The sequence below is a fragment of the Prinia subflava genome, chromosome 5 (assembly GCF_021018805.1).
Source record: "Prinia subflava isolate CZ2003 ecotype Zambia chromosome 5, Cam_Psub_1.2, whole genome shotgun sequence".
Classification (NCBI taxonomy): Eukaryota; Metazoa; Chordata; class Aves; order Passeriformes; family Cisticolidae; genus Prinia; species Prinia subflava.
Window position 1 is genome coordinate 42,447,871 of NC_086251.1, and position 17,938 is coordinate 42,465,808.

Sequence of the window (17,938 nt, forward strand, 5' to 3'; positions counted from 1 at the left end):
AGGCTTATCTTGTTACCAGATTGCTGAACTGACAGGTCCTCTGTGTTAGATTTTGTGTACAAGTATTTTTGAAAGGCAGATACCAGCTGATTGAGACCCTACTTTGCACAAAAGTGTGAGCAATTAGTTTTTTGGACTTGAGAAGTGGTCCCTGGGAGCCTGTAGCTGGGTAGAAGCTGTGATATGATATAGAAGCTTGTTCATGATAATTTACTTTATTTCAATTATTAAATTGTTATCTCAACCCACGTGTTTTACCTTTTTCTGATTTTCCTCCTCATCCCGCTGATGGGAGGAAGCAGCTGCTCGGTGCTTAGTTGTTGTATGGGATGAAACTGCTACAAGTGGGATTAGTCAGTGTATGACTCAAATCTTGACAGGTCTTGTTGAATTCCTTTTGCTCTTCAAAGTTTTCACACTAAATTTCGAGATAGAATGTGCAGTAGGAAAAAGTGACTTGAATGTGCTAGCTGAGATTGCCAGATTTTACACAGCAGTGGTGAGGACATTTACATAAAAATAGGATCTTTTGCTTCATAAGAGTTTCCATGCTCTTGCTGCTTAGCCACCTGTAACTCTATCAAAACACTTGCCCTGTAGTTGTTTGGTGTTTGTCATCTGAGGATCCATTTCCTCTGGTACTGGACAACAATCTGATGTTGTCAACGTCTTCAACTTTTGATGACAGCTGCCTGTTAAAGGTTTAGCAATGGAAGTCTTTCTTCATGTGGGAAGCCAGCTTTAGTAGCAAGTAGCAATTATCTGTTTTTTATGCAAATAAAAAGCAAGCAAGCACTTATTGGAAGAAACATTAAAAAAAAACAAACCACAACAAACAAACAAACAAACAAAAAAACCCAAAAAAAACCAAGAAAAAGAAGAGGGGAAAAAGAGAATCCTATAATGAAAGCAATGGGAAGACAGTTTGAATTCCATGTTTTTGTTGGTGTCCCCATAAGCATCAAAACATCTTGAATCATTTTGCTAACATGCATTTTTAATAGTTGAGCCTGTTGCATTTTTAAATACAGACTTCCCCTGAAGGTTTAAATTTATTTCTTTATTTAAGACACATTAGATCTTTAGAATTCATTTTTTATGATGCTTTGCTGAAAATGAGCATCTCTACTCTTAGTCCTTCCAATACCTTGGTTTTTTTTGCTGCCTGTAGCAATAACTCAGGTCATCTGTCCTGTTTCCTAGAAGGGAACCTGCTGGGGATTGGTGAAAACTGTACCCTTGAATGAATAAAATATGGTTAGGCAGAAGCAGACCAAATATCACTGTAAGCATTCCTGCAGGCACACTGACATTTACTTGTGCAGAAGGAGTTATCCACATACAGATATGTCTGCCAGGGTCTGTTGAAATGAGCAGAAGTGGTTTAAAGTAACTTGACAGATGGGCTTCCCAGCAGTTAAAGAGTTTCAGGTCAAGCAGTCACCACTGGTAACTGAATGGAAGGGACCCAGTGCATGATTTTAAAGGTAAACAGAGTTGTACTTCTGGGGTTTCGTGGAACATGTAGCTTAAGAGCCCACCACTTCAAGCATTGAAGCTCATGCTGTTTGAGAGGAGTCTTGCATATTGTCCCAGGTAAGCATTTATTCTTGCTCTTGATTTTCTTTGAAAAGCTGGAGGGCTTTTCTCTTATATATGTTGGGGGTATTGTATATAAAAATATTGTAAAATATTGTTTTCCATAATTTCTTCTTACCTTCTCTCTGTGTTTCATCATTATTGTATTTCATGGCTTTTTACTGTCTCTATACATATTTTAATACTCATCTCATCCTTTCCTTTCACTGTTGAAGGCACCTAAACTGATCTTTTAGGTTTCTGCACATTTAGAAGGACTCAACAACACTTTTACACATATGTAGCTTTATAGTAACTCTCTTTTGCTCTGAGTGCAAAATCGTGCAAAATCGGCATAACCGAAAGCAGGACCAGGATCTCCAAATGAACTGTGTGAAGGTGCATTGAACAGTTATTTTGTTGGTTGGATTCATGGGGAGAAATAGGTATAGTCTAAATATAAGTCTCTTGAATTTTTGCCTACATATATTTTATTTTTTAAAATAGGATTTCCTAAGAAAATGGTCCCTCTCCTGTAATCTGTTTATTGAAATGCATTGTTTACTTTGAAGAAAGTTGAAATTGTGGTAGTTGTATAGTTTGTGTCACGTCTGGTGCTCTGATTTTTCTTTATTTTTGCAAAGGCCCTTAATTTCATTATTCCATATCCAGTGACTGTACTTGATATCAGATTAGATGTGGATAGTTTTCTGCATTCTGCTCAGTATTAAGTGTGGAGGACAGAGCTGTGTGTGCTACAGATTTGTTAGAATTTGGAGGTGTTTTCACTCTGTAGTCTTTTTAGGCTACTACTCTGGATCTAATTCTTTCTCCTCACAAGCCTTATGTGGTGTGTCAATATTCAGTCACATACTTTGACACTAATTCTATGAGAGATCTGCCAAAAATAGCTCTTGAGGACAGTGAACACTTCTGTCTTATTGCTTGTTATTTCATAATGAGGCTTTTTCTTCTCACTTAAGCATGTCAGACCAGCCATCATCTATTTTCATGTCACTTTTGATGCCTCAAAACTTCCATATCTTCTCTTACCTGCTGCTAAAAGCATAAATGGAAGAGGATAAAAAAATCAGTCTAATCACTACTACACAGTTGATTCTGTGTCTCTGTGAGGTCTCACATTTAACATGTTGTTTGAAATCCAATTAATTTTTGAAAATAATGACAGCTAGAATATATTTTGTTTTCCTGTTTCACTTGCTGTGCTTACTGTGTTTGGTGCCTTATTCAATGCAGTGTTAATATTTCATTTTATTAAGTGCCACTGTAACAACATAAAGTATGAATCTATGGTGTGTGACTTTCTGGGAGAGGTTTAAAGTTTTTTTCTTTTCTATAGCATCATAAGTAAATAGGAAGCTGTGCTAACTCTAATCAAAATATTGTAAAAGCAAGTGCACTTATCCCATTCCTAGTGATATTGCTGTCATTTTAATAAAATCTTAATAGTACTCTAATGAGAAAACATTCTTTTGAAAGTGAAGCAGTATGATTAAACAGACACATCATATTTGTGACTGTAGCATCTCCTAGCTTAATTTGAACATAATCAGGAAGGAATGTATACTTATGCAGCCTGAAAAGTGTCAAGTCTATGGTATGTCATATTGTAGAAGTGAAAACAAAGCTGGTGTCTTTCTTGTAGCATCTGCACCGCCCAGCTGAGAATGATTTTACTTTTGGGCAGTTTCACACTTGGGATGCTGGTCTGGCCTTGTACTGCTGCTGCACCACAGTGCAGGAGAAAAGAAGGGAGCAAGCCTGGCTTTGGAAGACTTCTGTTAGGGGATCAAAAGCTATCCTCCCAGATATTTGTCAGATGGCAAGATAAAAATTGTGTTAGAGGAGAACCTGCCCTGCTAGATCCAGCAGCCCAAGAGAGGTGAGGCCTCTGCCACTGCTTGCTCCCAGGTTCTGTTTGCAGCAAGCTGAAGATGTGTTCTTGGCAGGCCCGGTGCTGGAGTTCACGCTTGCTCGCAGATCCACATTCCTTCCAGTCTCTGGCAACACGAACACCTGGATCTCTTGACCTCATGATCTGACTCCAGTGGGAGCACTCATTGCCCCATACACCCTCATGCACAGAGAATAAAGGGCTCTCAGCTGGGAAAGACATAGAAAGGAATTTAGTAAGAAGACAGGACAGGCTTCATTGATCAGATAAACAGATTGATCAGCAACTATTTACATGCCCAGCCCTTTTTATCCCCTTACCCCTATATTTATTTTCCTACTCTTACTCTTCCCAAAATCACCTAAACTTCTCCCTTTTAGTGCCTTTGGTTTCTCCCCTTAACATCCCATAGTAAGTCTCCAAGGTGCTTTTCCCCGACATTGCAGATGTGCCACCCTGTGCAGAAATCACCTAAAAGGTGATATCAAGGGCTGGTCCAGCTGTCATACAGTGATGAGTGTCATGTTGGGACACTGGAACCTATGGCTCTGCCAGAACAGCCCTGGGAGAGACCTGGACAAGGCTTTCATTGCTCAGAAGTCTGTGATTTGTGCTCCCACCTGCTGCTGTGCCCCATGCTCCTCTGGGATTGTGCATATGCATCTCTGGTGGGCTGGTGGCCCTGGATATTATCCAGGAAGATCTTATTTGTGCTCCCCCTCCTGTTACTGTCTCTCTGAGCTTCTTCATGGATGTGCAGATGGACTCTATTTCATAACACAATAAATTCCTCTTCCCCATGGCAGCTACTACAAAATGACCTCTTTTGTCTCAGACTCCCTTGATTCAAGCCCATTCTAAGTCTTCAGTGGGAAAAATACCTTCTTGACTTAATGTTATGGTTTAGGAATGTAGTCTCCAATTTGGTACTCCCACTGAAAAGAAACCATGCACCCCTCTCTCCCCTTCAGTGGGAGACAAAAGGCAGAGATAAGTTAAGAACAATTTATTGAGATCATCACTGAGATAAGAAAATGAACAGCAACAATACCAATAATGAAACATGTACAAAGAAAGGGTGATTTATGTGCAAAATGCCGACCAAGCCTGGGATGATGAAACACAATGGCAGGCGGACCCTTCACTACCGCAGTTTCCCCATGACCGGAAAGGAATACTTTTCACAAAAGGGAGAGAGAGTCCCTTTCCCTGCCTTGGAAATGACATGAAATGGTGTTGGATAGTATTAGGACCCTGGCCATGCCCACAGAGCTCCAGGCTCCCCACCCTCATGGCTACTGCAAAAAATAAACCCTGTCCTTAACCCAAACCAGGACACATTTTCAACTCAGAGGTTGTTTGGTACCCCTACAAAGTGAAGTAGTGCCTCTGAGCTTGTTTTACAAAGATATCAGCAGAATCCATGCAGTTAACAGCTGCAGTGGAGAGGATCAGTCCCTTTTTGGGCTGGGTTCCACATGGACATCTTCTGCCTGGGTGAGAGAGAAAACGTAAAGCACGTAAGAGAAACTGCTCCACTTCACTGATGTCTAGACAATATGTCTTCTGTAGATTTTATGGTGTAATTAGTTGCCAGAACATTCACTTTTTTTTTTTTTTTTTATTCAAAGAACATTGGCACAAAACTGAAGACTCATGGTTCAGGGTCTAGGAGGAAGCCAGTATTTTATATGCTATTAATTTTGTTTGCGAACAACCCAGACAGAGCATCTCTGATGAGGTTTAAATAGTTATAAAGACAAAAATCAATCAGCACAAACACTGCTTGCTGTATTGGGCGCCACCTGTTCTGTAAATTTAAGGCCAAATCAGTGAGTTTTAAGGATCAGTGGATATTGGGTAAGGAGTGACTGGTAAAGAGGTACTGGTGATTGCCATTATTGGGGGCAGAACACTGGGTTTAATGAGCACAGGCTTTTCACAGTGTCTTTAATCCTCCTTATCCAGACAGTGCCATGAACATTAAGGTGTTGCTGTGGCATAATTGGTTTGAGCAATCCTAAACTGCAGTTTGCTATATCATAAGGTCCCTGAATCCCAGAATATGTCATCAGTGGCCACAGATCTAGGGTACAAACACAAATTGGTGTTTGCTACAATTCAGCTGGGCCCAGCTGTTAGTTAAAGCAGTCACCCTTCATCTTCCAGCTAATACTGTCCCATCCTTTGAAAATCTCAATTCTGCATCTTCACTTTCAGTACTCAGGAAGAAACATCAGTGGGAGACATGGCAATGAGGAAAGCAGAGATTGGCAGAATGTGTTCTGTGTTGTTTTTACCTAAATTGCTGTGGTGAGACCTAACAAGAAAGAAAACTAACCTTGGAAACTCAGCAGTCATCTGTCAGGAATCAGTGACGCACTTTTGGAAAACAACTCTTCTGGTTTACTGGCTATCATTCCTACTCCAGCAGCTTTTCTTGCTTCATTTTGGCTTTTGAAAAGATTGTCTTTGTGTTTGTTGTACATTTATATATATGTAATTTTCAATTCCTGTAGCCTCTCATCCCTTCAGGGGGATTATAACTAAAAAAGAAAACTATTTTGAAGGTCGAAACAAACCATATCAATCATCCTGTCAATCACTAAGATAGATGCCCATTACTTAATGTTAGAAATGCTAATTAAGTATTGGGATCCTGGATGCTAATACAAAGATTATGAAATATGGAAAGTTTGAGGCAGGGTTTTTTAAAATTTTTTTTTATTATTATTATTTTTAGAGGAGAAGGTATTGTTGGTGAAACTTGGAGTAACCTAGGAAGAAGTCTTGTGATGCTAGGTTTTGTTTAATGATACCTTGAATTAACTAATTGTGGTCAGCAACGTTTCTCTCTTATCCACCAGTTGTCATATTATCAGCTTCCTTTCTCCTGTCTGGGTAAAACAGTCTTGTTTCCTTTTTTCTTTTTCTATTGCAATATTTGCAGGATCTCAGCCAGAATTCCTGGGGAGAAAAAAAAAAAAAAAGGCTTTGATAGAAAAATGTGTCAGTGCCTCAATTTGTTGTTTTGGCCACTTAGCTTGTATAAATTGATTTGTGTTCTTTTCAGATGTGCTGTCATCACTTGCACTTTCCTCAGTGTTTTGGTTTAACCCCTGTAGGTGGTTAAGAAGCACACAGCTGCTCTCTCACTCTCTGCCTGCCTGTATGTTATCAAAACTGTTTTGCTCGCAAATCCAAAACATGGCACTGTGTGTGTTGCTCTGAAGAAAATTAACTCGCTCTCAGCCAGATCCAGTACACTCAGGATAAGAACATATCCTTGAAAACTTGTGAACATTTTGATATAGAACTTAAAAAGACAATGTTTTTGCTGCTGTACAGTGAAATAGAGGGCTAAAGGTAGACTGAAACCATGTCATTTATGGTGTCGAGCCATCAAATATTTGATGATTTTTTTTTCCATTTCACTGATTTTCTTTTTCTCCTCAAGGCACTAAGTTTGGGCAAACTTGCTGTGCGAGAGGTAGCACCAGGGAGCTCATGTGTAGGAGTAGGAAATGCGTTGTTTCCAGGATTAAGGTCTTGGGCTGTTGACTATCTTAAAATCAGAGACTGTGTTAGGACTTTAGTATTGGCTACTGTTTCCATGCATGGTGAAAGGGTTGATAATACAGAAAAGTTGCCTTTCCACAGCTGAAAGGATTTTTCCAGGTTTAACAATCTTCACACACCCCACCTCTTTCAGCAGTGACTGCTACTGTCCTGCCCAATGTGATGGGACCCATCACATTGCCTGTATTTTCTGCTTCTAGGCTGGTTTGTCTGGCAAAAGGCACTGCTCCTGGAAGATTTCTCTCTGGGAACAGAGAACTGCAGTTGTGCACAGGAGTAAGAAGTTTATGTAAAAAATATCCATTGATGCTTCTGTGCTTAAATACTGGTTGCTGAGAAGTGAGCTAGGTAAAGGTGAGCTGCATGCACATTTGTGGTCTGCCTCTGAAAGAAGCAGTCTAGAAATGTTTACTGTTAGTGCAGGGACAAAACAAGTCCAGGAGAACAAGAACACTTTTTCTCCCAGAGAGGTTCTTGCTTGGTCAAGCTGGTGCACACTGGTGTATGATGTATGTGGCAAGGTTGCATTGCTGCTGGATCCCTGGAAATGTGCTTGTAGCAAACTTCTCAGCAGTAAGGTTTTCTTTTCTAATATCTTCTCTTCTGCTCCTTTCAAAAAAAGGTGATTCTTGAGATGTCAGGACCAAGAATACAGTTGTTGCTTTCTTGCCTCTTTTGTGCAAAGGAAGTACAATATGTGGGAAGCCTTGATGGCAGAAGAAACCTGACCAAGATGCCACCGATGTGTCTGATCAGTGGTGAAGATTCATTATATCATCATAAATAATTTTCTACCTAGTGGAAAATGCAATATGCTGAGCATTTTCATTCTGAAAATTAGAAAGCCTGAGTGAAGTTCTCAAGTAATTTTCCCAGTTAAATATCTTTTTGATTTGTATCACTTCAGTGATTGCTATATTAAACAGTCATGTGAGCTCACTTAATTATGGAAAAATAACTTCTTCCTTTGCTGGATTTCCCAGTGTCCAGGACTGACTATCATATATATATATGGAAAGCAAGTCATGAGGTAGGATTTTAATCATCTAAGGACATTTTATTATTTTTATTTGCTCATGAAATTGGAGTACAGAATCACCAGAAAGCTTGAAAAAACAGGGAAGTTATTATGTTAATTACCTGTTAATGCAAGATTAGGTTCAGGTAAGGTTTTAATTGTATATTAATAAACTGTGAACATGCTGACGTCATTTGGATTAGTGTGTTTTCTGTTCCCTTTTTTCTTGTAGGGGAATTGTATTTGAAATTATTCAGTCTACTGTTTTGAACTCGCAAGGAAAAGAAGAAATGTAAATGGTATTGCTTTTGACTCACATGAGCACCTTTCAGCTTTCAAGCTGTTAAACAAAGCACCTAAACAATTTAAAGTTGCAGTCTTCCATCTAGCATGGTTCTCCTCCTGAATTTGTGGAGTTCTTAGCTCCAAGAGGAGGGACAGTGTTTGCCAAATTGTTCTGCTGCCAGCAAAACCACAAGCCTTTCTTACCTGAGTTAGGAAAGATGTCATATATTTGACATTTCGTGGTCCCAAACTCCAAGTCCATTTGCATGTATGTGAGGAGTTCTAGGTATTGAACAGATTCCTATATTGCAGTTGACATGTGCAGTTCATAATGGTACAGGTTCTAATTTGAACAAAGTGGGTTTGCACATTCAGTGCAACAGAGAAAACTGCCTCAGGCAAATGTTGCTGGAATTTCATCATTGTTTTAAAAGACAGAAATAATATAAAAATGTTTTGATGCAAAGAGGCCCCTGGTACCAGATATAGAAACGGGAGAGGTTTTTTCCTTGTAGATTAGTACAGAGTGAATGAAGCCAGGAGTTTATAAGGGCCCTTACAGATTAAATATTCATTGCTGCTAATATGTAGCCAATTCTACTTGTGAAAGATGGCATCAAACATCCTGTGGTAACTCTGAAGTTTAATGCAAGATGGTAGAAGCATATTTGTAGAGGCCTACAGACATTTTTAGAGGTCAGTACCCATTTGGCCAAATCATACACTCATAGTTACCATCATACTGTAACTTTGCATATACCCAAATCACATTGTTACCATAGTCTATTCTGCCACCAAATTGAGTTCTCCCATGAAAATACCAATCATAGTCCTAGAATTGCCAAAATATTTATGCTACAAGTGTGGATAATATCACTTCTTTTTTTTTTTTTTGTGGTGGACAGAAACTTGCCTCATTTAGTTCTGTGCTTTCTTATTTTAGAATGAGTGAAAGATTGTTACTTCCAATTTATTATATTATACTTTCCTGCTTAGGATAATTTTAGATTAAAGGAAACTTGCTTCCTAAATTATCACTGCCACTGAAAGCAGCCCAAATAAAATTGACCACTTCTTGTAGTGAAGGTTTATTTCACTCACCAGTCACACTTTGATTTATTTCAAGCATAATCAAATGCAACAGAGTAGGTGGAGCAGCATAAAAGCATTTAAAAATGCAGAACCTTTTCTCTCTCTCTCTCTCTCTCTCTTTTTTTTTCTTTTTTCTTTTCTGCAGCACAACGATATTTTTCAGGGAATGCTGTATCCAGCCGCCTGCATAGAAAGAGTCGTTTGGAAGCCCAACTATCTATGTGTGCTTCTGCTGGGAATGCCAGTACCCAGATCAGGCAAACTTTCCTGACTCTGGTGTACTCCATGTGTGTCTTAGAGAGGGGGCTGAGCACCATCTCGTGGTGCAGCTGGAGATTTTGTAGTCCATTCTCAGTTCATGTGCTGAGCAGCTTAAATACATCTCCGAAGTGATATGATCATTTTGCATTTGCTGTGTTATTGTTTTCTACCTGTGAAAGGGTTGGAGATATGTTCAGAGAGCTTTGTAGAAAGCAGCAAAGATGAAGATTCAGTTCACTGGTGGAGCTGTGTGAGACTTGAATATAAACAGGTGCTTGACAGTAGCACTGGGCTATCATATCTTTTATGCTCTATAGGAAGCAAGTAGCTCTGGCAGAGTGTGGCCTGTACCATAGGCCAGCACTGATCAGCACAGCAAACAACTGTGAGCCCTGCTTCCTTGGAGTACTGCTTTTTGCCTCACATGGAAACCACTGATGCCATGAGGTGAAGCTTTGTGCCTTAAATGCTATAAACATCAAAATGGAGACTGAAGGGGCTGCTACACCATAGCAGAAACTATTGTTCTGTGTCTCTGATAGCTACACCAAATCAGGTTATCCTAACTTCAGTATTCTTTCCTAGAGCTTGCATCCACATACTGTGGATATTGTACTGCATTTAAAACATTTGTTTCTGCCATCTGCATCTGATTCCAAAAGCAGGGTTCAGGAAAGCTAGTGATAACTAAGATCAGGCTTGATGTAATAAGAAAAGTATGCATGTATAAGTATGAACAGAACATCCTTAACAAAATATATCAGTTAGAAGACCTATAGAAATATTTAACATCTCCTGAGATTAGAAATTTCATAGAATACTTATGGAACTGAAGTATTTTATAATAATTCATACAGAAATGTGGATAATCCTTCATAATAGAAACAGCCAAGTGTGGAAGTGGGCATACACTAGACTAAGATGGTGCAGAAAATATTTATTAAACCTGGTTTTATTGTCATAGCTGATATTCAGTCATTCTTAACTAGGCATGAATTCAGAAAGGATTTGCCTTGATTTAGCTGTAGAAACCCAGGGCAGCACATGGAAGACAGGATGTTGCTTTAAAGCCAAATCCTCAGCTGAAGCAGTCTGAACCTCTCTAAGAATTCTGAGTATGAGTAATTAAACAAATACATATGAAGTCCATTTTAAGGTAAAATTGGAACTGCATCTGATGTTCATTTCATAACAAAACCCCTGACTTTAAATTCTACAAGATCTTGTGCTTTTCTTTACCATAAATTCAGTCTGATACTTTTTGAGCCGAGCCAAGATAAACTTGAGAAATAAGTATGTTTCACCATTGAACAAAGAGTGCTCTGGCAAGGGAGTTATTGAAAAACAGGACAAAGAACTTGGGCTCTGAAATTTGTTTAGGGAGCCAAAGGGCTGGAGAATGTTTCCTATCAAATTGCAAAATGTTAATGTGGAAGGTGGAGTGTGGGAAAATGTTACCCTGAATGAGTGCCAGCCACCACCCTCACTGGGTGATAGAAAAGTAAAAGATGCTTTCCTGTTTCAGGTAAACTTTGATGCATCATAAGGAAATATTTCTTCCTTATTTGGAGAGAGGTACTTTTCTGCTTTGTCCTTCCAAGCAAAGCCTTTTTGTCCAATTCACTCAAATGGAATTAAAATACAAATCTATTCCTCTTCCTTGCACCACTTTTTATAGTTTTCAAATGTCAATTATTTCTGTATTGTAAGGGGAAAAGAGCCAGCTTTCTGTCATTTTGATTGCTGAAACTATGATTTTCAGTAGTCCATTAGGAGGTTATTAAGATGGTTTTCTATGTCAACTCTATTTTGCAGAGGTGCTGAGCGTAGTCAACCCCTGTCAAATTTCACAGGATTTTAGATGTCCAGCATTTGTGAAGAATCAAATCTTAAGGCCTTAAGAGATCTGCTCCCAAATGCTATGAGGAAATTTTCAGAACTGAAAGTATGACAAATTAGAGGTTCTGTATGTTTTTTTCTGTTGCAAGGTAAATGAAGTAAATCCAAGATCTTGGTACAGGTATGTCTTCCTGTTGGAAGACTTTTTACCTAATTCAAACACTGTGCTCTAAATGATTTAGGTCTGGGAAGACTCAGGATCTCAGTCCACTTGGCTTTGAATGCAAAACTGTGTGTTTTAATGTCTTACAAATTTACCTCTGGGGACCTGTATCATATTGAGACTCCATGGGTAAACATGAACATGTTTGAACATGTATTTATGTAAGATTTCTGCTTTTGCTTTTTGTGATTGGATCAGAAATGTAACAGAAACATCACTTCTCTGAGAGCTTGGGGAATATAGAAAAACTTGGAGATACCTGTAGAACTGCAGTTCTGATAAACTCAAGGAGGCATGTGTAGTAAAATGCTTTAAACCACTTCCTTTTTTTTGTTTGTTTGTTTGTTTGTTTGTAGAGGAACAGTAACTTAATCTGAAAATGGGCAAAGGCATTGATTTTTTTTTTGGCCTCTCTTTTTTGGTCACAGCACCGAAAGAATGTTTGATTCTGTTTCATAGTGAGTTAAGATTTGAGCCTAAAATTAAAACCCCTTTCTGAGAAGTTCTTAATCGTATTTTTATCTTTAGAGTATTACACTGATGCTGATTATTGAATACAAGGCTGCAATAGTGGTGGAATTACTATCACCATGGAATTAGTGAAGGACAGACTATGCAGAAGCAGCAGCAGTGATATTATGGGCTTTCAATCCTGCCCTAACATGGTACCATTATTCAAGCACTTCTGACAGTGATGGAAAGCTTTGTTGCAGCCATTCAACCCTGGTGCTACTCTTTCAGTTTTAGTAGAGAGGGAGGTATGAGCAAAAAGAAAGATTATGCATTCTTATTCACTCTTGTTTCCTTACCAATATTATGTGGAGGGATCTGACTTCTACTTTTTTAAGAAGGATATGTGACTGAAAGTATTGCTAGTGCACTGTTTGGAAACCTGCAGACTACATACTCATTGAAAGAAAAGTGCTTAGCTGCTGAGTGCAAATATACCTGGAACTCATCAGTTAGGGATAAAACACTACCCGTGAAATGTGAACACTGTTAATTGCATCAGTACTGAAAAAACCTCACACTCAGTCTCATGTGACAGTAATTTCAGATCTTTTGCTTCTAAGAAGCCGTAAGCCTTCTGAAACTGCAGTAGATCCAGTGTAAAACCTGTACAGATTTTGCAAGGCCAGAGGAAAATCTGGGAAGAAATTTCCCAAGAACATTGAAACCACATTTTAAAATTAGCACTTTCAGAAGAAAATTACCTGAAGTACTAACAAAATCACTGATGAACGGTTTCTCTGTCTGCAAACACAGAGGTGAAACAAACTCAAATCCTAACTTCTAAGCATCAGAGACTGTAGGGGACTTTGAGTCAGTTTTTATTGAATATAGAAAATCTCACAATGGAAAATCAGGTAGTGATTACTGCTGTACATTGTTCTTATAAACTATTAGTTTATGAGAATTCTATTATTGAACAGGTCATGAAGGTTCATTGTGCTGTGGAGCTGTTGATATAAAGAGACCAATGTTTTTAAATCCCTTTAATCATGAGCCCATTGCCCCAGTTCTGTTCCTGTTTCATTGGTCCATACTTCAAACTTATTTTCTTTGAGTACTAAGAATTCTATCTGTAGCTTCTAGGATTTCCACAGTGGCTAGAGATGGAGCTTAGTGTCTCCATTCCTACCTCACTTCCACAGCCTTCTACTGTGGCCAGCTCCAGTGTATTCACAGACAAGAGACCAGAATGCTGGTATTTGAAAAGGATAAGGCAGTTTGGGTAGGTGAACTAATTCACATCCTAAACCTGATTGCTACCTAATATCAGAGAATACCAGTATGTTGTCATAGTAGACAGGTAGTCTATCCTTGCTTTGATAAAAACATCATCTTGGTGCCTTCAGAGCAAAGTACTACTTCTGTGTTGATAGTAAGTGCTTCAGGTCTGTATGAAGAAAATCCTGGTTTCAGTTCTTGCTGACAGGAATAGTATCTATGTATGGATAGCCATATGTTTTTACAGGATGGCTTAGAGACAGAATCTGCTCTGAAGATTTTATTGTCCAAATGTCTTCAAGGATGAAAGGCATAGAGGAAGTGTATGAGCATTCACATTTAGACTAATGATTAAATTAAGCAGTATTTAGTTTTTTAACACTAGTCAGTGAAGAGGACTAAGATCTAGAGAATGGTTTGAAGCTGGAAGCTGTCAGCCTACTCCTGTGGGCAATTGGGAACGACCTGCACCTCCTGGTGATTGTCAGGAGCATTGCCTGATCGAGGCTTCTTAAATCAACATCACCACACAGTCTCCAGATAATAATAACAACAGCAACCACCTCTACATAACTCTGCAGTATCAAGTCTCTGGGCAAATAATTTATTTACCAGAATTTCATCTTTCCAATGGTGTGCAGCTAATAATAGTCATCTTCTTGCCAGAAGGCTTTAGGAACTGAAGTCATGAATGTCTGTAATGGCTTTAATATCACAAGTACAAAGGTATTGTGCAAACATATTTAGTGCCTATGAAAGAATTGTGAATTTCTATTTATTACCCAAAACATTACAGTAATAAGTAGCAGTAAGATGAAATGTTTTTCAAAATGTTAAAGGCCAGATTGTCCAGCTGGTTCATCTTGGTGGAATCACAGCATACAAATTTTTCCCTTTGATGTGTGGCAATTAATTCCTGAAAGAAATCAAAGAAATAAAATCCATGGCATATGTGTAATTTTAGATGCAGTTATTTAGATTGACATACCATCAAGTCAATGAGAAATGCCCCACCAATGGGAGTCAAAAAGCCAGATTAAATGGCAATAAAGAAAATGAACTTATATGAGCAGGAAGATATGGAGATATTTACAAAAATAACTGTGTGCAATTTTCTATTCATACACGATCAAATCTTACCATGACATTTCAAAGTGTTATTAGCAGTTGTCTCTGTCCTCTGCTTTGATTTTTCTGTATTTGTTGAGAAAAGCACATTGAGGGAGATAACTATATTTCTTAGACCAGTGCCTTCATCTTCAAAACCTGTGTGAAATGATGAACATCATCCTTAAACAACAGTGAAACAAATGCTCAGTCTCCTGCATCAGCAATAACTGGACTGCTGTAAATGTGGTTAGTATGTAAGGGTTTATAGGCTTGGTATTTATGCACTGTACTTCAGATTCAGTTGTAATTTCCATAAAAATGACAGAATAATTAGGCCAGAATGATGAGGTTGACATTAAGAAATTATACTAGCTTGCACATAATTGCATATCTCTCTCTGGATGGCTGCAATATATGCAGACTGGGTAACAGGTTACCTAGTTTATGATACTCTCCATATATGATTTTTTTATTTTTTTCATTACTATACACCAGAACTAGATAGCTGCCTTACAGACATGGCAGTCTCTTAGTTGCTGTAGGAAGAAATACTAAAGGTAAAATTTGCTTGCATGCTAAAAATGTTTATTCTTTAAATAAAAGCAAAGAGATGATGCTGACCCTGTGCCATGACAATATAATCTCTTTACCCTTTTAAATGTTGTGATGAGTTTTATGTCAGTGTGGTTTCCCTTTGGGCTGTGCACTAGGAAATGTCACTGCAGCTGTGACTGAGGCTGTGCCTGGTCAGATGGCTTTCTCTTTGCACTCCTGGAAATGTCTGGAGTTGTGGCTCCTGTGGCTTACCTTGGCAAGAGTCAGGAGGTCAGCTAAACACTGCTGGCATTACATTTTACTGCTTTGATGAAATTCTTGTTTTGGAATCTGAGATGAAACTGAAGTGGATCGTTACTGAACTTTTTTTCTGATTATGTAATTATGGTATAGGCATCTTCATGTTATACAGGACTGTTCATGTGATTATCAACTCTGTACATATGATCAGAATTTTTCTGGTTTTAACTGTGTCTCCTGGCATTTAATTTCATATAAACCTACAGAGAGAGAGATGTATGTACATACAAGGCCTAGTGACACTCATGTAATTGGAATACGATTCTGTTTCTTACTGGAGTAAGAAGGCAATATTCCTTTTGAATTTGAGTCAGAAGCACAAAGACAAGTATTTTCAGGAAAAGAATTGTAATGTGCATCCCACATTAAAAAAATGAAGTAAGTTCTTGGATGAGGTTTGAAAATACGTGGTATGTTAGCTTGCTAAAAAAGGCATGGAGGAAATGCAGTCGAAGAATACTTTTTATCAGAAGAGACTGAATTATGTGTGAGGAGATAGAAAGAGATTGAAAAGAGGCCAGGTTTAAATAACAAGTGAAGGTGAAAGATCCAAAAATAAAGAAAGAAATTGTAGTTTTGACAAGGTTGATTTTAGATGTCTAAAAGTAGAGTGCAGTCATTTTTTCACTGTAGGGAATCATTAGAAATATATGAGAAGGGAGGGTCATCTGGTCATGAGAATAGAATATTAATTTCATTTCTTTAAAGTGAACAAGTATTCTCAAGTCAGAGCAGAGAGAGAATGAGGACTTGCACTTATTATCTGGGTGTATAATATGTAACATGTGGCAAATTGGCTTCCAGATTCAGAGTCAGCTTGGTCTTAACCTGTTTGTTTTGGAGTCCTCATGTACCTTGAGAATAATTGTTGTCTGCCCTTCTATAAATAACACCAAACAATACCAGAGCTCTGACAGCTGCTGCTTTGATCTGAACATACAAAGCAACGTCCAAGCCTTGGAATATAAAAGAGGAAATCGTGCTCAAAAACACAGCGTGTGTGTGCATGTAATTTTTTATTATAGATTGGAGCCTTTTTTTTTTTTTGCCTTCTGACTTCTGGGAGAGCCTGTGTCTTTAGAATTTCTCTGGTGTAATTGCTGAACATTCTTGCACAGTATATGTTCACTGAATGCATCTAATAATTGGCATATGGGCCTTAATGGTTCTGCATGTTTTTGTGTCTTTACAGAATCTGTCTTGTAAGTCAGTCAGTCATTTGTTCTTTCACTCTGTCTAATCTTTTCATGTTTTTATTGATCTGTTCATGCCAAGGGTACAGAAGAAAGAAGCCATTTTAACAGCTTTGTAAATAGCTAGAACAAGCCAGCTGAGCTTGCATGTACTGTCTTTTCAAGGAAGGTCTAAGATTGTGTTTCTACTTTCACTCAAACCACAGCCAAAGAGTGCTAATGCAGAGAGATTTTCAACAGGAGCAAGTATTTTTTTTGCCTAGATAAACATAAGCACCAGGTTTAAAAATCTGTGCCTATCATTCCTCATTGAATTTTTCTTTCTCCATGGCACTCTGCATCTTGCATGGCTTCAGCTGCTTTTTCCTGAGGGAAAGATACAAATTAGCCAGTATTAATGAAGTTCAATTTCTACAGCTGTTGGGCAGCTTGAGACAAAAGCTGGGGTGCTGATGCAGGCAACTAAATGCAGGTACAGAAGGTACATCAAGTCACATGGAAAGACAAGGGCTTTAGATTTCCAGTAAAAATAAGGGCAAAGGTGACTCCACCAGCTGTGTTCTCCAGGATCCTTGCTGTCCTCCATATCCTGTCCTCAACAGCGCTGATGGCTGCTGGTATCCACTGCCCTTTCCCCAAGCCTTTGCTTTCAGTCATTTCAAAGGAGATTTTCCTCTTTAGTAGTAACAAGCAATGACTTTGCTTGCTTAACAGAAGGACTTTGGAGTCCATTTAAGTTTTCTATTCTTTCCAGTGTTATTCCTTCACTGGCCATAGGGCTGGCCCTGACACCCGAACGCAGACTGCCAGGTGAACTTTGTGTGTTCAGAAATACCACACTCTCTATGTTCTATACTTCCACTTTTCAAGCAAGTTTATCCTGGACCAATAACAACATCAAGACTGTGCCTGCTGGGTTGTGGTTCTGGCTACTTTTATTTTTTTTTTGTTACTGGACTATTCTGGAGGATTTTAATTGTGCGAAGTACAGACTTTATGAGCAGAATTGTCTGCTCAATCTTTATGACCTGCTAAAGTCAAATCTGAAATGTGAGACGGAAGATTGTCTTTGATGTTTTTTCAGATGGGTTAGGATTTTTGAAACTGATACTTAACTTTTGGCATATGGATTTAAAAAGGCAAGAAGAAAGAATGTAGAAGTATCATTTCACGCAAAATCTCTTCACTTCCCTCTGACCTCCCCACAGACAAAGAGAATTAGTTCCCTCAAAATACTGCATGTTTTTGATCCTACTCTC

At 38.5% G+C, this 17,938-nt stretch overlaps 1 protein-coding gene across 8 annotated transcripts in view; it reads left to right on the forward strand.

Annotated features, from left to right (window-relative positions):
• NRXN3 (neurexin 3) overlaps positions 1-17,938 on the forward strand; it is a 906,050-nt gene that overhangs the window by 293,554 nt on the left and 594,558 nt on the right. The window lies entirely within an intron of this gene.